Here is a 27,855-nt window from a genome sequence, read left to right as displayed (position 1 = left end):
TTCAGTTGTTTAGTGGTTGTTGCTATTTTGATGAGCAGATTTGTACTCAAGGTAATGAAGTTTTGGTTTTTTCAGATTAGCTAGTGTTTACAGTCCCAGGGGGCACTAAGGGCAATTAGGATGTCTACAATGTGTCTGCCAGACTGAGTGGTCCAAATATAATTTGTTGGAGGTTGAATGCCGCATGGTTGGATGCGACGGCTGTGATGGTTGTTAACCAATATGTTGAGGTTCCTAGAGAGCACAGGTTGAGGTGGTGCTGCAGCATCTTGTTCGCTTTAATAGTAATACATCTTTGAAGTTTGTATTGCTAGTTGGTGGTTTATATATTAAGAGGAAGGAACAAGCAAGAGTTGTTGTGGAGTGACATCTTACCAGCAAGGATTTGCAGACATTTATAGCAAAGTTTTAGAAGTGTGTTATTTTTAATCTTTTTCTATAGATGACAGCTAGGCCGTCTTAAAATTCTGCCAATACAATTGTTGTTGATGATGCCACATTCAGGCATGGTGGCTTTGTAGCATGTGCATGCAGAGTCTTTGCTTAGCTATATTTCTGGTATGATGGTGAATAATGTTAATGGGATACTTTGCTGTATCACATGTATGAATCATTATTATCTTTCATACTGCTTGGTGGTATTGTGTGTACATCAATATTACCTTATATGCTTTACAAAAAAGGACACTAGCTGGGTATACAAGGCGCAGGCGCACTCGACCCCTTATTTCAAAATTGCCTGCAAGTGAGCTGTTCAGTCAAGCATATAGTCTATCTGGTGCTTCAGGAGGAGAGGAAGCCAGGCATCTCTCCCAATAAGGACACAACTTATGAAGCAATTTTCTCCAAGCACACAAATGGTAGACTGAGGTCGCAGTTTCAGATGTTCTTTATTCTGATATCTTTGTTGCTGCCCATATGCCAACACGTGTTTCGTCTACAACCGTTTGAGTCACAGCAGACTTCATCATTGCAAGTACATCTAAAATATAAGCGTATCAGAAACTCAGGAGGAGTTATCTCCTATAAAGGCACAGTTCCCGTCACCCAAGTGTTGTGACTAAGTTACCTCACAAAGTAGTGATTTCAATCGTGATAGAATTATCCATGCCTCTTAGTTGTTTAAGACTATTCCAGAGTGATCTCAGTTATCATAGTGTTCAGGTACAGTTAAACTAAGTCCTACGACATGTAGGATTTAAGCATGCAAGTGAATTCGCATGCAATGTCATCTAAAATAGTGCACAATAGTTTGTGGGGGAGTGAAGCACTCATACGCACTGAGTCTTTCAAAGGCAATAATTCATCATCCAAGTAAGGTTTGACAGTATTTAATAGACAATCTGTAAAAAAATTATTGTGTATTGTGAAAAGGACTACCCAAAGACTGGTCTTTACGTGGTGCATAAAACGATTCTGAGGCAAGCTTTTACCTTATGTCAGGAATCTAATACCTTGTATCCAGGTAAAGAGCATCTAAAAACCGAAAGAAATATGGAAGATTCCATCATCAATCAAGTAAATATCACGGTCGCCTTCACAACTAGTAACATGTAAAATAATTGTATTGCTAACTTATCCCTAAAAGTAAATTGTTACATCCCGTAGCATCTCTGAGGACCTTCAAATTGCAATTATTTATTAATTGTAAAGTTTTATAAGTGAGAAGTGTGAACCTGTACCAAAAGTTGTTATCAGCGCGGTCAACCCGTAATAATATAATTGGTTCTATGTAAGGACAGCCTGAATGGAATATGTCCGGCTGGTGAGGAGCTTCAAATCACAATAACATTTGGTGCGAGACCAATAATTAGTCTGAAAACAAACGAATAACGTGATCCGGTAATCAAGTCAGTTGTTACGATAATTAGAGTATGATTGGCAAAGTGAAACCCATAAACATGATCAGTAGCCAAGTCTATATCGAACGGCAAAATCAAGGGTGTGATTTGAAACGAGTCACCGACAATAGTTCAACCATCAATTCTATCCCATACGGCTACGCCAGCCCACAGATTAACAATTGCGCTTCTACTTACTGTAATTTTCGCATGTATGAGGAGCGAAGAGTTGGCCCGCTGAGTACACGTTTCCAAAGTCGGCGTGGTGAGCGGTCGCCATCTTGGTTGCTTATATATACTGAAGAAAGAGAAGATGTCCCACAAACACCGCATCCACTCATAAGGATCAACTATGGCGGCTACCTGAAAGAGGTGTACATTCCATCCTCAAAAAACGTTATCTGCATATAGGTTATTGAGCAAACTCATTCACTTTTAGTGCTCCTCTTACTGATACCAATATGTATCTAGCCGGCATGATGCCAAATTATTTTTTAATACATATCCGTAAATACTATCCTTGGTGTATATAACGTGGAACAAGTAAAGTACAACACAAACTATGGCGGCCATCTTAGTGTTCCCAAGAACATGTGTAAACAATTTAGTAGTCAGAATATATTGCCAACTCTCGTGAATAAAGTTAGGCTATATCTAGTCATCTAAAATCATTTGTGCAGATATTTTGTGAGTGTTTGTGATTAAGTTTGTTGCCAAATCTATCTTAAGTTTGCAAGTAGGTGCATAGTGAGATAAGGTCGGAAGGAGAGAAGGAGATAAATAAATTGTATGGTCAGACCTCAAGGCTAAGAAGTCTGTTATATATCCATGCCACTTAGAATTTCACATTGTAATAAATATTTACATTGACCTAATGCAACAAACATTATTACAGTTTTCACAGGAATTACCAAATAAATACCCATATTTATCTTCAATTTATACATTTATGTCAACATACAGCGTTTCATATCCCTATATGTCAATACAGTATACTTAAAAATAAATTTACAAATGTTATACATCTGACATGATGAAACACCTTTTTTCTCACATTTGATTTACAATTCCAGAAAAGGAAAACGATATACCTGGAGAATAGAAGCCCATGTTCTGGTGTCAACATTGGCTTCTATTGGAGTTCTCAAGGGCATATTATCAAGCCCATTATCGCCGCTTTAGCGGCAGTTTTCTACCGCTAAAGCGGCGATAATTGTAATGCCGTGCTTGATAATTTGCCCCTAAGAGGCATAGATTATTCTATCACAACTGAAATCACTACTTTGTGAGGTAACTTAGTCATAACACTTGGGTGACGGGAACTGTGCCTTGATAGGAGATAACTCCTCCTGATTTTCTGATACGCTTATATTTTAGACGTACTTGCCCTTATGAAGTCTGCTGTGACTCAAACAGTTGTAGATGAAACATGATGACGAAACATGTGTTGGCATATGGGCAGCAACAAAGATATCAGAATAAAGAACTTCTAAAACCACGACCTCAGTTTACTTCCTGTGTGCTTGGAGAAAATTGCTTCATCACCTTATATGCTGTTTGGCTGCGAGTTACTGTTAACACATGCAGCATGTTTTGTCAACATACTATGACCCAGCACCGACATCAGATAAGGAACTATTTAGCAAATATTGCCTTCTAAAGCTTGGTCAGTTTATTTTCGTATCATGCAAAAAGACAAAAAACATGCCAAAACATATACGTTTGGTACAATGTGCGGCAGTAGCATTGCCAATGTGTTATGGACCCTAGTTCAAGGAAGGAAATGGGCCCCTTGGCCACTGTTTGAATTATAAAATACATAACTAATCAGAGCTCAGTAGGTCCGGTCCCACTGCACCTGCTGCACCAGTGGAAACTACACCGTGGAACTACTTAGCTTTTCTTCAGATACCACTACATGACAGAGCTGTCTGCACTTCTTCACCCACAGACTCACACAATTCATGAGCAGTAACTCGTGTAATGTTAACAGGCGCTATTGTTGTTTGTTTTCCTAGCACCTTATTGGCCTTGCACGTTCTGTGATCCTTCAAGAATAGACTCACCTCCGTAAATGACGCTATTTGTGTTAGCGTCCGTTTTGTTTCCTAGTGACAGCCTGTAATTCTTAATGCCAGAGTCCTGACAGGAGGGAGTCATTTGTAAACAAATAAAAAAAGAGAACAGTGTTAGTCAGAGAAACAAATCAAAGGAAAGATACCCATTTGCTTTTAACAAGCAAGCTTAGCAAAGTCATTGTAAATACAAAGAACACGTTATTTGCTTGAAGGTTAGTCTTGGCGCTTCATTGTCTTGCTCTCTGTTTGGCAGCATGGATGATCCAGGCTGTGCATTCACTTGGCCTGACTCACGGTGTGCGCAGTGGTTAGCTTACCTCATAGATGATGAGCTCAGAGCAGGCTTCCTTCCAGAATCAACACCTCCAAGCGCATACATTTAGGATTCAGAAGTTACACTTTGAAAATCGGTTGCATGCAGTTTCCCTTTTGAGATGTTCATTTCGCAGCACAATTAAAACCCACGGTTTGTTCTGATGAAGTATGTGAAAGATGCAGAGAATGTTGCATTCAGGCTTTGGTGTTAATCTTCCTGAAGAAGTAAGGATCATTAAAGAGAAAAATCACAATCACTTACTTGTCACAAATTCTGCATTCCTTCTCCACATTTTGATGGAAGACTATTTATGTGAACCTCTCTGCACCTGAAACAAAGAAGAATAATTTCCCCCTCCCCATCCCCCACTCATCTACACAGCAAAAAGGCATTCTTTAGTGTTGTCGCCCCAGGTGGGAAATCCTCCCTGTGGGGAGATATTTAAAGGGAAGGATTTCTCAGCTGGAAGTGTGGTGAGATGGGGACCCCAGCTCCCACTCCATCTGGTTCAGGCAAGAATAAGAAATACGGGGAAAGACCATTTACATCCCTGGCCACCCCTGCACCCCCTCTTCCTGTAATTCTTTGAATTCATTGTGGGACTCAACTGTGCAGCAAATTGGGCAGTTATGGAGTTGAAAGGCACCAGGGTTTACAAGAGAAATACAGCGAACTCTGACCTGGAAACAAACAGTCTAGAACATGAACGCTTGCCCCTGGACAAAAATCCCGGAAGTGGACTTTCAACTAAAAATGTTTGGGGACGACCTGGGAGTTATACATTTACTCATAATGGAATGTTTGATTAAGGATTTCTGGACATAAACTGCCGCTTTAAAGTAGTAAATGAATGGATCTAGGCGACCAAAACAGCCAGCGGTAACATAAAGGAGCAAGGCTTTTAAAGATAATCATTTAGTATGTTTCAGTGATTTAAAAATGGTTACCAGCACAGGACCACCAAATGGCTGTTTGGTCAAGCCTACCAGACCGTGTAAGCTATCTGGTCGCAAAATACCTATTAATTGTGGGATTACCAAGAATGTACAGGGGCTTACAGAAGGCCCATTGCCTACCACTGGTTAACTTTATTATCACTTTCATTTGCTTGCTCCTTGTTCAGTGACTGTCTTTGTCCCAGGTGGCCCATCTTGTGTTTGTCTTGTGTTTGATTTTCCCTTGTATCCTTGCCTATTTATCACCTCTTTGATTGGCAGGCTTGCATCTTTCAATTGCTCACTTTCAGGGAACTTTTTTTCTTTTTGGCTGAGCACTCTGTGAGAGTATGTGTGTTCCCCGATCCCTCTCTCATCTGCTTCTCTACTTCCCTCTGTGTTGCTCCTTCCTGATGCTCTGCTTTTCCCCAATCCCCCCTACCCAACTTCATTTTTAATTTAAAATCCTAACCCACACCCTGACACACTCCTCCATTGCACCTCCAAGCTAAGCAGTTTTTTAAAATATTTTTTTCAGATAGCCTGACTGATGGGGAAATACTGGCACCGTCCCAGGAGCAAATGAATGAAACTCACCATACATAGCAGGTTTGCTCAGAAACAGAGTGACATTTATTTATTGGTACCAAAAGCATGCACCATTGCTATTTAGCAAGGAAGAAGTGAGATCTGCCACCTTAGGGGCTCTCAGATTGCTTCTTCCCAGAGTGACAGGTTTCTGGGTGCTATATACATTTAGTAATGCCATGTCAGCGGAACTAGAATAAGGCACCAAGCCAAATATGGCTAACAGGGATGTGTAACATGCCAATTATAAATGGCTAGATATGGGCAGACCAGAAATGCTGGCTCAGCACTGTGTAAGCAACTTGTACAACCAGATAAGGAAACTTTTGATGAGTCAGAACAAAGAAAGTGACCTTTAAGGCTGATTCAGAATATCTGCTGGAAGCTTGTCCAGGCAAGGTCAGATAGGAAGCCCTTTGGAGCTCTGGGCCTCATGTTAGTGTGACTGCATAAATATGAATTTAAATGGATATACATATATATTTTGAAACACTGACAGAAAATAGCTGCACCCCTGCTGCTTTAAAAATAAATGATCAAAGTGCTTTAGCACTTCTTGAATTTCATGTTTTGTTTAATTGAAAAATCTACACCAATCAGTTGATAAAAAAACACAGTCCTAGAAAGGGACGCGGCCAATGGCAGCCATGTCATCAGGCCTTTTTTTCTTTTTTCTTCTCCTTTTAACCATGCTGTATATCAGCGCATGGTGTACTATGTAAAGTATTTTGGAATCTACCATCTAACTCACTGCAAGCCAATGAAATTACCAGATTGCTGGGGCGCATTGTAAATGCATTGAAGGTGTTTCAGAAAAAGTGGCACCACATTCTGCAGCGTCTAATGCTACATCAGATATTTGTGGAGGTCAAGGCACAGTGTATTGTCCAATCAATGCATGATATTAATAACGGCCGCTATACACACTTTCTGGTAATGCCAAATATGGAAACATTTGTCTTAAAGGACAGAGGTGGGGGAAACATTGCTGTTACTGGTGCCTCTATTGTATGCTCTCAGTCTCTAGAACTTAACCTAAGAAGACGCAGCTGGGCAGTCATAAACGGGGACACCACAGCCCTTGATGATGAATAGATCGATTTAGTTGATTTCAGTTCAGGTTTGTTATTGTGCATTACAGAAGTTATTTGCAGTGGCGGATGGTATTAAACAGCATTGAGGGGGGAAGGTGGCAGGAAAAAAAATACTTACCTGTTTTCTGCCACAGCCGCCACCTCCTCCTCTTGGTCTTCTTCACCTGCTTCCAAGGCAGGAAGGAGGAAGCACCCGGCTCCCAACCTCCCGATAGCCTGCATTGCAGCGTTGTGATTGGTCTAAGCTCTGTGGATCGGCGCTCAGCTAGAGAATGGGAGGCTGGGAATGTTCTCCATGTAGGCTGTAATGCAGCCTGCATGGAGAATTTACAAAGTGTGCATGGCTGTTTGACCCTCCAGAGACGTCCGGCCAAAGTGTCATGCGCACTTGGAATGGGCAAACTACTACTCCCCTGCCCATACCCAGCTGAGCAAGGGGAAAAATAAAATGATAATGACAATGAGTTATTATCATATTATTTTTTCTTTTTTGACCTTGTCAGTGGGGCAAAGCTCCTCCGCCTTAGCGGAGGAGCCGCCACTGGTCATGTGCAAGCAGTGGTGGAGAAACACAAATTGACCATTATAAATGGCATCATTATATGCTGACTAACCATGAGTCAGAATATAAGATAGGTCACAAGAGCCTAGCAACCAATTGTGGAAGCCTGAGCACTGACTGGCAGCATACAAATTCCAGCCCCTCACTATGGCATCTATGAATACTAATTCTGTATTATGGAATGTGTGCAATGCAGGTGTACAGCTTCTTGCAGGCAGCTAAAGGCGGAAGGAATGATGAGTTTACAAGGGACTCATCAGTGAAACCTGGGAAACCAAATAATTTCCTGGGTGAATGGTACTAAAGGGTTTTATCATAGTGCGACACCACACTGCACATTTCCACCTAGAGACAACTCTGACTAGTGATAAAACAGTTCACTTAGTCCTTTTTCCCATCTGCCCTGATAGAAAGGGGATTATGTAGTGTAGTTCATTCCCAACACAGCTTTACTGCCTGGTGTTGGAAGGATTTACAGTCTGCTTGGTGAGCAGAACCATTTCCTAATTTTGGCTATAATATTTAGTCATTTCAATCCGTGGGTATAAGTCAACTTTCAAATATAGGGGACACAGGAATGAGTCCTCAGATATCCCACCTAGGAGTGTTTAAAAAAGAAACCTAAAAATGGAATGCCAACAGAAGGAGAATGATCAGCATGGGGTGATTGCCAACATTCTGAACAAAGATGAGATCCAATAAACTATATTGACATGTGCCACTGCGGCTGCGTTCCCTGGCAGTTTGTGCACTGATCTGATTGGTTGCAGTCAGGTTCTGGTTGGTCAGATGGGTGATGTGTAAAGCTCTTCAAGCCCTTCCAGCTCTTCCAGAAGAAGTATGTCTTTGAACACTTCCTGACATTAGCCTGCTGTGTTCACATATATAGGGTCATTTGCTCAAGAGGCAGGCCCCACAACTCTGAAAGAGAAAGATCCAGAGGGACTAAATGAATGCTGATGATCACAGGTAGCACTGCAACAAAGATTCTTGTAGGGTTATTCTTGCTGAGCATTGTAACTTTGTTGGTGAATTATGTTTGTTTATCATTGTAGAGGGCTTTGTGTAGGGTACATATATATATTAAATGCATTTAGATGAGGAATGGCAGCCCCTGGCATCTTTGTGCTGTATGTTTAATGCTAACTTGGCATCGTTGACCAGTCGCAGGCCTAGTTTCTGCATTTTGATCTAGCCGTAGAGTATGATGATTCTATACTCATTGTAGGCCTCCGAATAAAAGCTTTCACTAGTCTTCTAAGTCCTGGCTGTTGTTAAATAGTTTTGGGGGCATAGGGAAGAGGATATTGGCAGAGGTTGCTTGCATATTAATGTTGGTGTGTCGAAACATAGACTGGTGATATTTTCTATAAGTTTGTTGATGAAAAGGTAGTGGCTGAAGAAGATCCCAAGGGATTTCACATGCGGGCACATATCAGGAGTTTGGGAGAACCTGAGGAGGGTTTACTAACCAGCTCGTAATCTGGTTTAGCATTAGTTAGGAAACTCCAAGTGGCAGAGATTCATTGTTAAGTGGTTTCTCAGCTGTTGGTAACTTCCGCCTGATAGCTTCTACACATTACCTGGCATCTTGAAAGATAGAAAGAATGGGTGTGATCTGCAGACTAAGCTTCGGATGGTTACAAGTGTTGACCGTGTGAGTGAGAAGGGACATGTCTAAGAGGATATATACTTAAGAATTTGTGACATTAAGGTGTTCTTTGTATTATGGAGACCCTATAATAACTGTCTATCTTTACCTTGTGGAAGCATACCAATCAATGTCCCTTTGGCACAAAGCTCACTGATGTAAGTATTTTTGTCAGCAAAGTGTTCCTTTTGGGAATCGTATGTGTCTAGTCATGAAGCTGGAAATCAAAGCCTGACATAACTGTTCTGTGATGCATGTGACACCCATAACTGAACACAATACTCTAGATAAAGCCTCCAGAACTGAACACAACTTGCTGGAGGAGGCCTTAAGAAAAAGACAAATAATTTCAGAACTGTCAGATATGGACACAACACCACAACAACAGCACTCAGAATTGTACACAACACCCCATCAATGGCCTCCAGGACTGTAAACAATTCAGCAGAGGGGTGGTCCCGAACTAGATACAATACATTATGAGTAGCCTCAGAAAATGGACAAAATAACCCTGATGCGTCCTGGTAAACAGTACACTACACAATTCACAAAATGTTGCAGCTAAATATATTAGTAGGCATTGAGAAATTGCCACAATAGTTGAATGAATGGGTGAAGGCTATTTGAAAAGTGCACACTTACCTTGACATTGTGTTCTGCAGCAAGGAAGGCAGCTGGGTAGCAGAACAAAGCAAAGTATGTACATAGCTAAGTACATATAAACAGCATTTTGAGTTTTTTCTTCACTAAAGATGATTAGAGTTATAGTGTAGATCCAAAAGGAGATTGTTGCAGTAGTTTGATGCAAAGAACTGCACTCTCTCCCCCACGTTCCAGTCTTCTTGATCCTCAGGGCCTGAAGAAGTTTGGCAGTTGTAAAAAGCAGTGGTATAAATGGAGAATAGCACCCGAAAATACTGAAGATAAATGTGACTTTGGATATGGATTTCTAGAGGACTTATGTACATGGATTAAAAAATGGAGTGCTTTCTAATGGGGAGGTATTGAAGAGTTGAGAAACTGAGAAACAAGTGCAGCAAAAGTAAATTCAGAAACAGTGGAGCTAAGCCAAGCTGGAAACATCCCTAGGTGAAATTTCTCAACTTGGAAATGATATGGCTCAATTGGCCTAGAATTATCTTCAGACTCTAAACCTGATAAATCTGGGGGATAAACCTGATACTGCTGCTATGGGGGGGCAGAGGCATGGACTGTGGGCAGCAGCACAGCTGAACCCTCCTCCAGACTACTGCCACAGCTGGTGGGGAACAGGGTAGACAGAAGGCTGCTAAGAACCCTCAACATCGACTCCCATTTACCCGTGCACCCTTCATCCTGACCTTTACAAATGGAAGATCCATTTTTTCCACACACATCTGAAAAACTGCCCGGTAATGAACCCAGTATCCCTTGTACCAATTGGTTATTACCAATAGGGAGTAAAAAACTTGCAATCACTAGAATTTGGGTTGGATATATAAGATATTCTGGTCCTAAGTTGTCCCAGCACCAAATTCTAACTAGCTCACAAGGAGGGCTTTAGTAAACACAAGATTTCCGTATACCAGAGGATGGTATAACTCCACAAAAATGGCCGTATGAGGTGGAGGTAATATTAATGTCATCCATCATTATGCGGGAGGAAAAGTGAGAGGATACAGTTGCTCTCATGTAAAAATGCTTGACTTGTCTAGAGAGAACCTAAGAAGCGTGATCTGGTGGCTTCTTTCCTATGAGATGGCAAAATATGGAGAAAGGAACATCATAGGGAGCTGTTCACGTAAGAGGTAGAGGTAAAAACACTGGAAGGCTTTTGGAGCAAGTAAAAAAAGGATCCAACATATGTCGAAGATATGGGGGTTTTAGAAGTTACTAGTTGTTTGAGGCATGATACTAATATGGACTCTGGTAGCCTCAACCATTCAGTCTCTCATTGAAATCCATTTAGATATTGACAGTTGTACTATATAAGCATATCCTGTTTGATCGCCATATGTTGTGCAAAGATAGGAATGGCATTCTAGAAAAAAATTAATTTACTTGTGGATAGAGGAGTCACAGTTTCTCCATTGCTTATTTAATACACTCAAAGAGCTGTAACTAGAATTTGACAAAAACTGTGATATAAAAATGAGTAGTGGTAAAACAAAATGAAGACATCAAAACACATGAGTGAAGAAAACACAGTCCTGCAAGAGTGCCAGAACTAAAAGGGAATGGGATAAATTATTAAGGGGGTGATACTTCTGGGATAAAGTATGGATGGGCCCAAAAGAAGATGAGAGGAAGGAGTCAGTCTGTAAACACATTTTAACACAATATATAAGAAAAGCAATTTGTGATAGGAAGGCAAGGATAGCCAAGGGAGATAGGCAGTCAAGCTGTGAATGAATGTTAAAGGTTTAAATATCTGCCTTGTTGGATAAAAAATACCTAGCCATATACTACATAGATATGATAATTAGATTAAAATCCTTCTAGCACTATCTCAAACCTACTGAGCTATCAATTTCTATCCTTGAACCAATTGCTCCGAGCTACAGCTCAGTGCTCCTCCTTCTTAACAGAGTGGTTTCCCACTTCTTCACAGACCTCTCTGACACCTCCACCGGCTGTGCAAACAAACCTCTATGAGTCACATTAAGTTTAGCTCCACAGGACAATCCACAAGCAAGAACATAGCTTCCTGTAGCTTACAAACAGTCCACCTATTTTCTGTTCATGTATGCCTATACTACCCCCAGCTTCATCCCCTTATGTGATTATTCTGGCAGGGGTACCAGAACTTAATAATGGCCAGAGGGAGTCACAATTGGACCTTCGGAATAAAAGCCTGTTTTGGCTGGCAAGGCATAGGCAGCTTCCCTATGAAAGGACATGGGAAATATTAATGGTTCAGAGATTTTCTTGGGTAGGAACCAGTAAAAAAACAATCCAGGGGGATTGTGTGCTCATCAGCTTTAAAAATCCCCAGACTGCTCGTAGGCTAACAACCCAGAAACCTAGTCCCTTAGAGCCCCACACTGAAGTGAGAGCCCTGCTGCTGGACTTTTTCTACTCTCATTGCTACAACCCAGGTAGGGCCAATACCACCTTAGAACTTGGTAGGTAGACTGTAGAACATCAGAACACTGGCTATAAGTATTCATGTACTAGACCTCTATTTTATAATGTTGTTACCTCTATTTTATAATGTTGTTACAGGTACATTATAAAATAGAGGTCTGTTTGTTACAGATATGGGGTTTTGGAAGAAGGGGATTGACAAACAGAGATAATGGGAATCGCCCAGGGAAAGACCACCCGAGGCCTCCTGGAGGACCAGTGGAGCCTGATCGAGGACAACTAGGTCACCCATTTATTCTGGGATTGGGCTAGAAGCAAAGGACCGTGCTGTAACAGCTCCACAGGTGGACAAGGGGATGGCAGGGTCACAAGCTCTCCCTGGACTCATAACTCCCATATTTCCTGTTTTGTCCAATTTTAATACCTGCAGGGTAATTCAATCTACTACAACATCTGTTGGCCCCACCATCATTCCTGAAGTGAGCTTTTCCACCCTTGACGCTCGCCCCCTGGATGCCCCAAATGAAATGCTCCATTCAGGAAGTAAGTTGGAGGTCCTATCCTGGAACGTTGTGGACCTTAAGAACAAATTTCCTTGCCCTGAATGGGGGCTTTTTGTTGACCATTACGACAACTGTATGTTCCAGGAAACATGGGCACGGGATGACTCTACTAGGGTTGGGATTGCGTCATTCAATATCCCAGTCATCATAAGAGATAGGGGTAGACCGTCTGGGGGTTTATGTATTTGGGTTGGCTCACACTTGGGTTGCACAGCTAGTCAACTGAACACTCTGTCTAGCGACATCCAATGTGTAACTCTTAGTTTCCCATCCAAGCTAAAGTTTGCTCTTATTAACGCTTGCTCTCGACCTGTTAGTCTCAGCAAAGAATCCCTAACCCTTGATTTATTGGCTTCCTTTATTTCCTTTATTTCTACTGTTCCCCCGAACATGAGGTTGATAGTTGGAGGTGACTTTAACGGCCAAATTGAGCCCCTTACAGGAATTTCTGATGTAATCTCCGGCGAGGAGGATTCCCAATGGTCAATCCCCGATCTGCAAATTTCCCCAACTAAAGCCTGGTCCCCACTGGCACTTCAAATCAATGTAATCACTCTGACTCATTCCTTGAGAGCCTGCAATGGCCGCACACTATCGGATATACCAGGGAAATCAACATTTAATAGAATTGGCCATGCTCCTCTTCTGGATTACATCCTTGTTGAGACAAGATTATGGCCTAGGGTTCTCATTTTTGCCATGGTTTCGCGGCATGATCGTGACCATAATGCCCTGGCACTGATACTGAAGGTGCCGGACCTGGGTATTGACCTGACCACCAGGCCCGCCCTTTCTCTCCAATAATAGGAGAAGAATTAAATGGGGGGTAATAAGGCAATCTCCTGATAAGTTGAGTGCACTCTATGCAATTTTAGTTCCAATCCTCATAGAAATCAGTGGCAATGCTGCTGTAGCAGGCAATCCAGCTCATATCAATAAAGTTGTAGAAATACATACAGCCCTGGCTGCCAAACCGGTCGATATATTTTATCCAAAAGTGCACCCCAAGGCGAAAATACGGGTCATTCATTCATGGTTTAATGATAATTACCGAAAGGCGAAACGGGCTTTCTTAGCAGCCATTAAAGCCAAAGATAAGTTATTGACTAAATGTAAGCGGGTGTTGTATAAAGAGGCCATCTGTTTAGCAAAGCAGCCCTGGAAATTAAACTAATGGGACGACATAAAAGCTGCCCTATTGCCCTATTGAATAAAGATATGAAGGAATTCTGGGCTATAGTTAGAACAGGTAGTAGGGAAGGCAATTCAGCCATAGAACCGAAAATAGCAGCAGCAAAGTGGGTAGATCATTTCCAGGAGTTATATAGTACAAAGGCAGCATTCGGCTCCCACAATGACACACTCATAATCTCCCCAAGGACCACGTGTGCAGATGTCGGTTCGGCAAATGAGACAACTACTATCCTATTAAGGCCCATTCTTGAAGAAGGTTTTGAGATCACCCTTCTTGAAGTCTCAAATGCAAGAAAGAAACTTCCTGCCGGTAAAGCACCAGGTCTAGACAAGCTTCCTGGGGATCTCTTTCGGGAAGAACCAACAATTTGGGGCCCTTACCTATGGGTATTATTTAATGCCATAATGTATGTCGGTCCCAGAAACCTGGGCGGGGCAGAAATTGTCCCAGTTTTTAAAAAGGGCTCCCCACTTCTCCCTGATAACTATATACCGATCAGTTTGATCGATGTTACGCAAAAATTGTTTGCATGGGTACTCCTTGACCGCCTTCAGGGCTGGATGGAAGACAATGAAATGCTGAGCCCACATCAAGCCAGTTTCAGGAAGAACATCTCCACAGTCGACCAAATATATAGACTTCAACTTATATTTTGTAAAACTGTGAGAATGGAGGGTGGCAGCCTCTATTTAATCTTTGTGGACCTGAAGACGGCTTTTGATCTGGTGCCCAGAGGTAAATTATGAGGGGTACTTAGAGATTTGGGGATCCCCTCTTACCTCTTAATTATGCTTATGAGGTTGCATGAAGCTACCTTTGCCCAAGTAAGGTGTGGGAAAGGGGGAGAATTAACTCCACGATTCCCGGTTGACAGAGGAGTGAGGCAGGGGTGCGTGCTCGCACCTACCCTGTTCTGCATCTTTGTCAACACTCTGGTGCCGATTACGATCCGGTAGAAAAAATCCCCGTGCAACTCGTATCCGGTCTTTTTACCGTACGAATCGTATAAGTTCCGTATGAACTGGCAATCACGATTCGCATGGGAAAAAGTCCATACGAACCGCATTTGGAATCATTCCCCACACGTCCTCGGGTCGGAAAATGTGTCCGACACGTCCTCGGACGATTTACCGTACAAACGTGAAAAGTCAAGTCCGACCGAGGAATCACGATCCCACCCGTGCGTCCGAACTCACAACCGTATGGTAAAAACACCGTCCGCACCGAACTCCCATTGCAACCATGGAGATATGTCCCCGCATACGCGCCAAACACTCCCCCCAGCACCCTTACGTTCGAGTCGTACTCCCCGTTAATGTACACCCCCCGTATGTACACCCGTGTACGTGTCGAACCCCCACCCGTGTATGTACACCCCAGTACGTTCGAGTCGCACCCCCACCCCTGTACGTGTCGTACCACCGTGTACCCACACCCCAGTACGTTCGAGTCGTACCCCCACCCCTGTACGTGTCGTACCCCCGTGTACCCACACCCCAGTACGTTCGAGTCGTACCCCCACCCCTGTACGTGTCGTACCCCCGTGTACCCACACCCCAGTACGTTCGAGTCGTACCCCCACCCCTGTACGTGTCGTACCACCGTCTAAGTACACCCCAGTACGTTCAAGTCGCACCCCCACCCCTGTACGTGTCGTACCACCGTGTACCCACACCCCAGTACGTTCGAGTCGTACCCCCACCCCTGTACGTGTCGTACCACCGTCTAAGTACACCCCAGTACGTTCGAGTCGCACCCCCACCCCTGTATGTGTCGTACCACCGTGTACCCACACCCCAGTACGTTCGAGTCGTACCCCCACCCTTGTACGTGTTATACCACCGTCTAAGTACACCCCAGTACGTTCCAGTCGCACCCCCACCACAACCTCCTAAGTACGGAGCGCACCCCATGCCCCAACATCACAACCGCATGTACGAGTCGTGCCAAGCCACACACAAGGACAGCACCGTACAACCAAATGGCCCATCTACACACAGTACACACGCTCAAAACGCACGTACACAACCAGGACAAAACAAAACAACACAAGAATACACTATTCGAATGGCACAAAGCCACTAAACATGGCCAACAAACACTCATAAAACACACATTCACTGACCTACAACTGCCAAAAACAAACAGAGGCCCTAAACACCACCACTCCTTATAACACACCCACCCAAACTTCAAACACAGCCACACCCACCAATGGACCAATAAAAAGGGCCCACACACACAAACCATGAGCCTTTGCAACAGACTCACTGCTGCCAGACACCACAGACAACTTACAGCACCTTACTACAAGCTTCACCACACCTTACACTTGCACATCTCCACACAACCACCTTCACAAACACACCCTCATCACATTCACACACACACCTGCACAACCACACCCACACACCCACAACCATCCACCCCCCCCCACCATCCACACCCCCCCCCACCATCCACACCCACACCCCTCACCATGCCCACTACCAAGAATCCAAAGTTCAGTAACCGAGAGTTGGAGGTTCTTGTCGATGAAATCCTCAGAGTCGCGCCACAGCTCTTTAGAACATTGGTCAGAAACACCAGCATGGCAGCTAAAACAGCCATGTGGCAGACCATCGTCGATGCTGTGAATGCTGTTGCGGACACCAGAAGGACCAGGCAGGAATGCCAGAACAGGTGGTACGATCTGCGGAGGAGGGTCCGAGCCAAGAGGCAGGAGGAACACGACCAGGCCAACGCCCCCGGAGGAGGGCCCTCCCGCAGACCCGTACACTACCAGCCCTGGGAGGAGAGGGTGATGGCCATATTGCCGGGGGAGGCAGTTGAAGGATTAGAAGGACTCCGAGACCCGGGTGAGTACACAAACAACGCACCTCACATGGGGGGAACGGCATCCACAACCAAAATCACTAACAGGCACGCAACCACCCCAAGCCATCGCATGACTCAACCACACTCCATGAGCACGCACATGCCACTGCTGCCACCATGCCCCATGCACCCAGCTGGACAATGTCAAGTCACAGGCCACAGAAGACACCAACACATGACACGGTAACCCGGATGGCGGGAGGGTGGGCCCCAAAAATCACATAGTGCAACTCAGAAGCAGACAACAATGCCCTCTGCCCATATGGCCCAGGTCACAGCCAGACAAACAGTGTGTCCCCACACAGGAAAGACTCGCCAGCAAATGGCGGACGCCTTGCATCAACACATGGGGGTGAAGGCACTGTTTTGCACATGACAGCAGCTAATGAACAGCCAACATTGTGAAAGAGTGGCAGCACACACCACCACAGCAGCAGCGCACAGACACTCATCACACCCAATGGGTGCCTGGAGATCAGAAACAAACTCACATCAACAAGCCAAGGGCCACTCAAAGATCTGCTAACAGTGTGTGCCCAGGAAGCTGGGCTGAGGTGACAGAGGGTGACACACAGAGGGAGGGAGAGGGGGACAGAGAGGGAGGGAGACGGACAGAGGGAGGAGGCTGACACACGGAGGGAGGGAGAGGGGGACAGAGAGGGAGGGAGAGGGGGACAGAGAGGGAGGGAGAGGGGGACAGAGAGGGAGCGAGACACAGGGAGAGCAAATCAGCCGTGTGGCGTGTGCGAATGTCTGCTCGTCAGCAGGTAGACTGCGTGCATGTAGACAAGGGTGGCCAGTCCCAGAACCCCCCCTCTTCACCATGGCAAGACACAGGGCCATGTCACAACCTGTTCACGAGCACAACGACAGCTACCTGGATCATATAAGTGTGTGGATCCACTCCATGTGCACATGTACAGTGCTACACGGAAGGCGCCAATGCATGGCTCGCCACACCTGCCCACTCCACTGCTGACTGCAGTCACACTTGACACAGCAAGTAAGACCGTGCCAAACATAGTTAAAGGGGCCAAAGTGGTGCCCAAGGGACACACCCATGCACAAGTGCACTGTGAGTGGAATGCAAGACAGATCCCAATTCCAAGAGGAAATGTGCCAACTTTGAAACAGATGAAACATGGATGTTGCATGGACCAAAATTAACATTGTCTCTCTCACACACAGGTCAACGTCGTGGTTCACCCCCCAACACTGGGGGGGAAGACTCACAGGACCCGGATCTGCGGGAGCCCGATCCCACCGGCAGCGACCACTCTCACCACTCTGTGGACGACCCCGACCGACCTGGCCCCTCTGGTGTCCAACCACCTGCAGCACCTGCGTCAGGTACAACTGTGCCAACCACCACCCCCACTCCTGCCACATCCCAGGAGACACCCAGGATCCCTGCCCCAACTCCACAATGCAGCCAGGCTGGCCAGGAGGGACACGGTGTCCCGAGCACCCAGGAGGAGGCAGGCGACAACGCCAATGCCACCCCTCAGGGGTCCCGGAGACCCGATGTACCCACAAGGGCAGGCCAGGTGCAAGTGGGCAGGGGTGGTGGGAGTGGAGGACGGCGGAGGCGTGAGCCTGACCAGTTGGCTGGGGAACCGGTATTTGCCCATGTCCGCAACATCATGGACACATACCGGCAGGACACCACGGGCATGGCCCAGGTTGTGTCCACCCTCAATGAGATCAAGGGGACCCTCGATGAGATAAAGACCCAGCAGGCCCAGCAACATGCCTGTCTACTGCAACACCAACGGAGGATGGAGGCCAGACAGGCTGAGCAAGTGACGGCGTTCCAGGGGATTCGCGATACACTCCGTCGGATGGCCGACAACATGGCCGACCCTCCCTGTGCCAGAAGGCGGAGAACATCACCACCCACAGGGAGGGATCAGGAGGAGGAGGAGGAAACATCCGATGGAGCATCCCAGACGTCGTCACGGCCTGCTGCTGAGGGTCCCCGCAGGAGGCCGGGTCGTCCACGGAAAGGACCGTGAGGGTCGGCGCTACATCACCAACTCCCAGGACACCTGGCCTGGCACCTGGCCCACTGGAGCATCACAGCATCAAGAGACATTATCTGCCACATGGCCCTGCTGGTCACTGGCTGACCAATGTTGACAAAGACTGTGGCATGGACTCTGAGGATTTCAAATGGCAAGGACACCAACTCCCCTACTGAACTTTGGAACCTCCGGCCTGGTTGCCCACTCGCTGCTCCTCGATCCTGCTCCTGAGCCCTTGCTGCTCCAGTCTCCTTGACGCCGAGAGCGGCGCCCCAGCCGCCGCAGGGCCGCCCGCCCAACCCGATCCAGTTTCCCGCCGCTTCCTGACCGCGGCCCCACCCCCTCGCCAGTCCATTGGTGGACGCGACCCCGCCTCCCAGCTGACCCGCCCTCCCGACTGCCCTCTTAAGGGGAACCCGCACGCACCTGGTCAGCGACCATTGCGCCTCCGGCCTGGTTGCCCCCTCGCTGCTCCTCGATCCTGCTCCTGAGCCCTTGCTGCTCCAGTCTCCTTGACGCCGAGAGCGGCGCCCCAGCCGCCGCAGGGCCGCCCGCCCAACCCGATCCAGTTTCCCGCCGCTTCCTGACCGCGGCCCCGCCCCCTCGCCAGTCCATTGGTGGACGCGACCCCGCCTCCCAGCTGACCCGCCCTCCCGACTCCCCTCTTAAGGGGAACCCGCACGCACCTGGTCAGCGACCACTGCGCCTCCGGCCTGGTTGCCCCCTCGCTGCTCCTCGATCCTGCTCCTGAGCCCTTGCTGCTCCAGTCTCCTTGACGCCGAGAGCGGCGCCCCAGCCGTCGCAGGGCCGCCCGCCCAACCCGATCCAGTTTCCCGCCGCTTCCTGACCGCGGCCCCGCCCCCTCGCCAGTCCATTGGTGGACGCGACCCCGCCTCCCAGCTGACCCGCCCTCCCGACTCCCCTCTTATGTCGACCCCTCAGCGACCGCGCAGCAGACGCGCGCAGCGGGAGCACCGAATGAGCGCCAAAGGTGCGCCAAAGGTAAGCCCGTCTGCGCCCATCCGCGCCTGGACCGCACCCAGCGCCAGAACCCCTGGCCCCCGCAGAGGCCACCCCACCCGCCGGACTTACGATGCCGCCACCCTCAACGCACTCAACACCGGCCGCACCCCCGGGTGCTACCGAGCCACTCCGAGACGCACCCACGGACCCTTCAGCTGCCGCACCTGCAAGTTCACCTGCATCCTGACCCGCCCCACACCAGCACCCGCCAAGCCGAACACCAGCAGCAACCACCTCAAGTGCATCCTGCTCAACACCCGCTCCGTCCACAGACACGCCGTTCAACTCTGGAACCTCTTCGACACCACAGCTCCTGACGTTGCCTTCCTCACGGAAACCTGGATGAACGACTCCTCAGCGCCCGACATCGCCATCGCCATCCCAGAGGGCTACAAGATCATCCGGAGAGACCGCGACAACCAGACTGGAGGAGGCATCGCCATCATCCACAGGGACACCATCCGTATCTCGACCAACGCCGACGACACCCTGACAACCGCCGAACACCTGCACTTCCAGATCCACACCGACCCCAAGACCACCCTCAGAGGCACCCTGATCTACCGACCCCCGGGACTACGCACTCAATTCAGCGAAGACATCGCCGACTTCATCAGCCCGCACGCCCTCCCCTCTGCTGACTACATCCTCCTCGGGGACATCAACTTCCACCTGGAGAACAACAACGACCGCAACACCACCACCCTGCTTGACAACCTCGCCACCCTCGGACTCAAGCAGCTGGTGACCACCCCTACCCACCTCGCCGGACACACATTCGACGCCGTCTTCTCGTCCAGCAAAGACATCTCCTTCAGCCACGCCACTGGACTCCACTGGACGGACCACAGCTGCATCCACTTCACCTTCAAAAGAACCACGGTCCACCACCACCAGCAACAGGCTGCACGAAGAAGCTGGAACAAGATCACAGCCGAACAACTCGCTGCATCCCTGAGCCAGCACCCTCCCGCCAGCTCACCGAACCCCAGCCAAGCCGCCGACAACCTCACAAAATGGATCTCCACCTGCGCGGACGAGCTCGCCCCTCTGAGGACCCCGCCCAGCAGACCCGGAAGCAAGAAGGCCCCGTGGTTCACCGACGAACTCAAGAGCTCCAAAAAGAACTGCTGAGCCCTCGAGAAAGCCTGGAGAAGAGACCCAATGCCGGACAACATGACTACCCTCAAGCTCGCCACCCGAATGCACCATCAACTGATCCACGCCACCAAGAAAACAGCATTCAAGGACCGGCTGGACAACAACGCACACAACAGCAAGGAACTCTTCAACATCGTCAGAGAGCTCTCCAACCCCAACGCCGGAACCAACGACATCACCCCATCACAAGACCTCTGCAACTCCCTCGCCTCCTACTTCCACAACAAGATCGCTGACATACACAACAGCTTCAGAACACAACCAACGCTCCCCACGACCAAACCAACGCCCCCCACCACCACCCTCAACGCCTGGACACCGATCAACCTCGAAGACACCATCAGCACGATGAACTCCATCCACTCCGGATCCCCAACCGACCCCTGCCCTCACCACATCTTCAACAAGGCCGACGCTGTCATCGCACCCCACCTGCGGGACATCATCAACACCTCCCTCGACACCGCCACCTTCCCTGAGAGCTGGAAGCACGCCGAACTCAACGCTCTACTAAAGAAACCAACGGCGGACCCCACCGAACTCAAGAACTACCGCCCCATCTCGCTCCTCCCGTTTCCAGCCAAAGTCATCGAGAAGACCATCAACAAGCAACTGGCAGCCTTCCTCGAGACGACCGGTTCCCTCGACCCTTCCCAGTCAGGCTTCCGGGCCAACCACAGCACCGAGACCGCCCTCATCGCTGCCACCGACGACATCCGAACCCTGCTGGACAACGAAGAAACAGCGGCCCTCATCCTCCTAGACCTCTCCGCGGCATTCGACACTGTCTGCCACCGCACCCTAGTGCAGCGCCTCAACAACGTTGGAATCCAGGAGAAGGCACTGGATTGGATCATCTCCTTCCTCACCGGAAGGACACAGAGAGTCCGCCTGCCCCCGTTCAGATCAGAAGCCACGGAAGTCATCTGCGGCGTCCCTCAGGGCTCCTCGCTCAGCCCCACCCTCTTCAATGTCTACATGAGCCCCCTCGCGGCCATCGCACGCCAACACAACCTGAACATCATCTCCTACGCCGATGACACCCAGCTGATCCTCTCCCTGACCAACGACCTCGCCACCGCCAGAGCCAACCTACACGAAGGGATGAAAAACGTGGCCGAGTGGATGACGACCAGCCACCTGAAACTGAACACAGACAAGACGGAAGTCCTCATCCTGGGCTCCTCACCCTCCGCCTGGGACGACTCCTGGTGGCCCCCCGCCCTGGGCAACGCACCCAAACCGACAGACCACGCACGCAACCTGGGCTTCATCCTGGACTCCTCCCTCTCCATGACCAGACAAGTCAACGCCGTCTCCTCGTCCTGTTTCAACATCCTGCGCATGCTACGTAAGATCTTCCGGTGGATCCCCACCGAGACCAGGAAGACGGTCTCCCAGGCCCTCGTCACCAGTCGATTGGACTACGGCAACGCCCTCTACGCCGGTACCACCGCCAAGCTCCAGAAGAGACTCCAGCGGATCCAGAACGCCTCGGCGAGACTCATCCTCGACGTCCCCAGACGAACTCACATCTCCAGACACCTGAGAGACCTGCACTGGCTCCCGATCAACAAAAGAATCACCTTCCGGCTCGTCACCCACCCACACAAAGCCCTACACAACCAAGGCCCGACCTACCTCAACAGCCGCCTCAACTTCTACGCTCCCAAACGCCACCTCCGCTCGACCAGTCACGCCCTCGCAGCCGTCCCCCGCATCCACAGAGCGACAACAGGAGGAAGATCCTTCTCCCACCTGGCCGCCAAGACTTGGAACGCCCTCCCGACCGACCTACGCCTGACCCAAGACCACCTCTCCTTCAGGAAGAAGCTCAAGACCTGGTTGTTCGAGCAGTAGCGGACCCCCCCCCCTAGCGCCTTGAGACCCTCCGGGTGAGTAGTGCGCTTTATAAATGCCTATGATTGATTGATTGATTGGATTCCAAACTCCCGGAAAGCCCCTCACTTTGTCCCCCCCCCAATAATAAATCACACTATGAAGAGTAGATGCCTGCTGGTTGCATTATTACCTAACATGTGTCATGTAAAGTCTAAACATGCCTGAGTCATCTTTTGTCTTCAACCATCCACACCCTGGGGCCTGAGTCTGGCACAGGACACATGGGTCACAGTGTATTAGGCAAGACAGACATGGAGCACCATACACACCCGTGATGGGCCCAACCAGCTGAGGGGGTGGCCGAACAACCGTGCTGACAGACACATTGAGTACAGCAACAGTCATGCGCAGAGGTCAGGGATCCAGTCCAGTGTCCTGGGGGGCATCCAGGTATGTGTAGACAGGTGGCAGAACCATGTCCTGCAAGCTTGAGTCCGGTGGATGCAGAGAATGGGGTCCTGGACAACGTTGGATGCATGGGGATGGCACATGTCACAATACCCACACAGTCATGGACATCATGCCCAATACACAGTCTCAGCCCACACACACAGCTTGCATCTTGCTACTCGATACATTGACACATAGCCACAATCAGGGAATACCATGCCAGACATGCTGGATGCACCGTGGCAACACACCAGCATTGACTGAGAAGAGGCACCTTGGAGGCATAGGGACACCTTTATTAGTCATGTTTTCGGGATTGCAGAGGCAACTTGAAGTACACATGAACACATCATGTGGAGTAACATGTGGGTCCAACACTGGCACCCCCCTTCTGCAGCACAAATGCGTGTTCGCCATGGAACTGGCACACAAGCGTCGGCTAACAGCTAAACACCCACAGCTGCTCACGGAGAGCCTGCCATACACCATAGATCCGCTGATGTGGAAGTCCCACACCATGTCAAGCCAATGCTAACCGTATGTGTCCGAGGGCAGTGTCACACACATTGATGCCATCATCACAATCCCCTATCCCATCACTGATGACTGTCAACCAGGCAGACCATCTATTCAGGTGTACACAGCTGCATGTCGTGTCCCATGGTGATGCTACATGGCTGCAGAGGAACCAAACATCGACAGGGGCAGTGTGCATACATCGTGAACAACTGCCACACCCAATACACCCCAGATGCATCCCTTACCCTATGGAGACTTCCAAACGTGTCCGTGCCTGTAACGCTGAGTCAGCCCACGATGTCATGTCCATGAGGAATAGCAGTGCCACAACAATGCAAGCAGCAGACGGCATGCGCAAGTACCTGGGGAAGATAGACACAAAAGTAGTCAGCCACAAAAAGCACAGCCACTTGCATGTGCATTTACTCGACACATGTATGGATGACAACATGCTAGGTCACAATTATGACAGGGGAAATACAACCATCACTGCCACCATCACTCCAGTGACACACCCACACACACCTCTGACTCACGTGCCATACATGCAGGTGGACACACACATCACAACACATGCCACACGGGGACCAATGCGTGCACACTCAGACACTGGTACTCACCACTAAGCAAAGAAGTCGCGTATGAGCCGAGTCCGGATGTCCTCTTGCGGCTCCACATCCTCCACATCACTAGCCCCATTGCCAAGCCCTTCGTCCTCCACGGGTGGATGGTCCTCGTCATGTTGATTCAGGATGAGTGGCACAGCTCTTTCAACTGCCATGTTGTGCAGCATGCAGCAGACCATGAAGATCTTGCAGACCTTCGCCGGGGCATATGGGAGTGCGCCGCCGGTCTTGTGTAGGCACCTGAAACGGCTCTTCAGCAGGCCAAACGTCCTCTCGATCACTCGCCTTGTCCGGCCATGGGCGGTGTTGTAGCGGAGCTGGGCCGGCGTGATGGGGTTGCGGAGAGGTGTGAGCAGCCAAGGCATGTTGGGATAGCCAGCGTCCCCTACATGGGAAGCACATGGAAATCGTTAGAAGTGGTGAAGCGGTCGTGCTGGTAGGTTATGCAAAATACAGGACAGACAGACTGTACCCACCAACAACACATGCCCGTTCGTTGCGCAGCTGCATCATCATTTCAGGCATCCTGCTACGCCTCATGATGTAGGCATCGTGTGCTGATCCTGGAAAACGAGCACAGACATGTGAAATCACCATGTTGGCCTGACACACCACAAGGGCATTAATGGAGTGGTAGTGCTTTCGATTGCGGTACGCCACCTCCCGTGCGTGTGGTGGTACCAAAGCTACATGTGTCCCATCTATGGACCCAATGACATGGGGCATCCCTCCCAGGGCATAGAATCCACGCTTGACCGCAGTCATCTGTTCAGGGGTTGGGAACTTGATGAAGTCATCCAGGTGAATCAACATGGCCTCTAAGAAATCATGCAGCACACGGCAGAACATGCTCTGGGACATGCCACCAACATTGGCTATGGTATATTGAAAGGTACCCGTGGCAAGAAAATGTAGGGCAGCCATTACCTTCAGCTGGGGTGTCAGTGCCGTAGGATACCTGTGCTGCGGTTGCAGGTGTGGTGCCAGTCTCGCCGTCAACTCCAGAATCAACGGTTGGGTGAAGCGGTAGAGCCGGATGCTGTCATTCTCCTGCATGGCAGCCAAGTCCAGAATTGGTCGGGCAAGAGGCGGCGCTCTGCAGTAATTTGGAAGTGACAAGGAAGAGTGAGTGCACTACGACAACAAATCATATGTACTGAGCACATGTTAAGCTGTCAATACACATATGCTACATAGGGAGTCAGGTATGTGCTACATGCCCAGGACACGTATGGATGCAAGGTGACACTCCTACCAAGACCCAGCTACACACGGAGATTGAGAACCTCCCCATGCCACGCCATGGGAATAGCTGTGTCCCAGTGCAAGTGAACAGCCAGACGCAAGACAGGAGTGACATACGCCCACACATCAGCAGAAGTAGGATGCCGATTGCAGAGACTGGTAGCGGAACACTAGAGCCACAGGTCACATGACATCACACTAGGACAGCCCACACACCTTGCCATGAAGGTGCACATGTCATGACTCACCACACATTCATTGTGAGGATGCAGACATGTCCTTGTCACGCTACTCCATGTCCCATGCATACATGTGCACCTCACATCCGATACTACATGTGGCATGGTGTGCGGAACAGTGTGCAATGTCAATCTACACACAGACACATGTTGGTTGCTGCAACGGCTGCAGCTTTTGAGGGTGCTCCAACATCAACCTGATGGGAAGCCCCCACACATACATGACATAGTCACATTGTGCACCGTGGGTAGTGACAAGTCAGGTGTGGTAACCCCTGTACCGGGCATCAGGGGATACTTCCGTGTGTTAGTGTCCGTGCCATGCCAGTGACGCCCACCCCAAGTGTGCAGTACGACATGCACACATGTCAAATGAGTCAAGGGCATGCCTGGCACACATTGCACCATCACACAGTACATCTGTAGACATCTCATCATACATCTGGTGCCTTCTCGACTCAGGAGTCATGTTCCACATCACAGGCCGTCACACCTGTGCCCCACACATGTAGTAATGCACAGACGATGCCTCGATGTCATTTAATGGACAAGTATGTCCATTCATGGACAAGTATGTCCATCCATGGACAAGTATGTCCATCCATGGACAAGTATGTCCGCCCTATCCCTACCTGTGTGCCGCCTGTCACCACTGTGATGTGTGAAAACCACTGTACTGCTGCGAAGAGGGCCTGTGTACGTTACCATTTCACTATGGGAGTGCTGCCGTATGTGTACCCATCGTGATGGCGAGCGTACAGGCATGTATACGGCCCGTACCACTACGAGTACGCATACGCAAGAACACCCATAGTAGTAGTGCCGTACACACGCCTGTACGCTCCCTATCACTATGGGTGTTCTCGCGTATGCGTACTCGTAGTGGTACGGGCCGTACACACGCCTGTACGCTCTCTATCACTATGGGTGTCCTCGCGTATGCGTACTCGTAGTGGTACGGGCCGTACACACGCCTGTACGCTCCCTATCACTATGGGTGGCGTCGCGTATGCGTACTCCTAGTGGTACGGGCCGTACACACGCCTGTACGCTCCCTATCACTATGGGTGTCCTCGCGTATGCGTACTCGTAGTGGTACGGGCCGTACACACGCCTGTACGCTCCCTATCACTATGGGTGTCCTCGCGTATGCGTACTCCTAGTGGTACGGGCCGTACACACGCCTGTACGCTCACTATCACAACGTGTACGCATACGCGAGGCCACCCATAGTGATAGGGAGCGTACAGGCGTGGACACCCATAGTGATAGTGAACGTAGGCACGCGTGTACGGGCCGTTGCAATGCATTTGGGGTGCCCTAGGGCCCCGGAACGCACCGTACCTGTGTGTGAAGCTCCAAATTACATAGGGGACACATGAGGGACAAGTATTAAGGCCTACATGCATGCTGGTTGTCATGGAGACCAAGTTCAAATTTTGAATTTGTTCTGGAAGGTGCACAGCAGAAGTCAGTTGGAATTAATCTACTTTGTTGCAATGTGTTTGGGGGGCTGACATCATGCAGGAGAATGAAACCGATAGAGTACACACAGACTGCTAGGTTTGAAGGGATTGGTGGAAACATAGGATGCAAATGTGAGTGACCAATCACTCTGTACTCCTGTGCATGAGACAGGGCAGAAAGGCAGATATAAGGCAGCCAGGTCCCATGAGGGAGAACTTGCCTGCACATCTTTGAATTCGTCGACCCAGCTGCTGCTACTGATTCCCTGGAACCATGTCAAGGGCTGTGGAGAGGACACAGCCATTCACCCTGGAGGACCCCTTCTGTATGGGCGACCAGGGTATCAGGTGAGTGCATAGGCCACTGGCACAGACTGTCCCTTTGTTGTGACTGTGACTTCTGGCATTGTGTCCTGGTGTGACACACATGCTATGTACTGTAGACCGCCATCAGTGCCGTGAGGGGTGTGGATGGTCGGAGGCGGAGCCTGTCC

Source organism: Triturus cristatus, chromosome 4_2 (genome assembly GCF_964204655.1).
Source record: "Triturus cristatus chromosome 4_2, aTriCri1.1, whole genome shotgun sequence".
Taxonomy (NCBI): Eukaryota; Metazoa; Chordata; class Amphibia; order Caudata; family Salamandridae; genus Triturus; species Triturus cristatus.
This window is presented reverse-complemented; position numbering follows the sequence as displayed.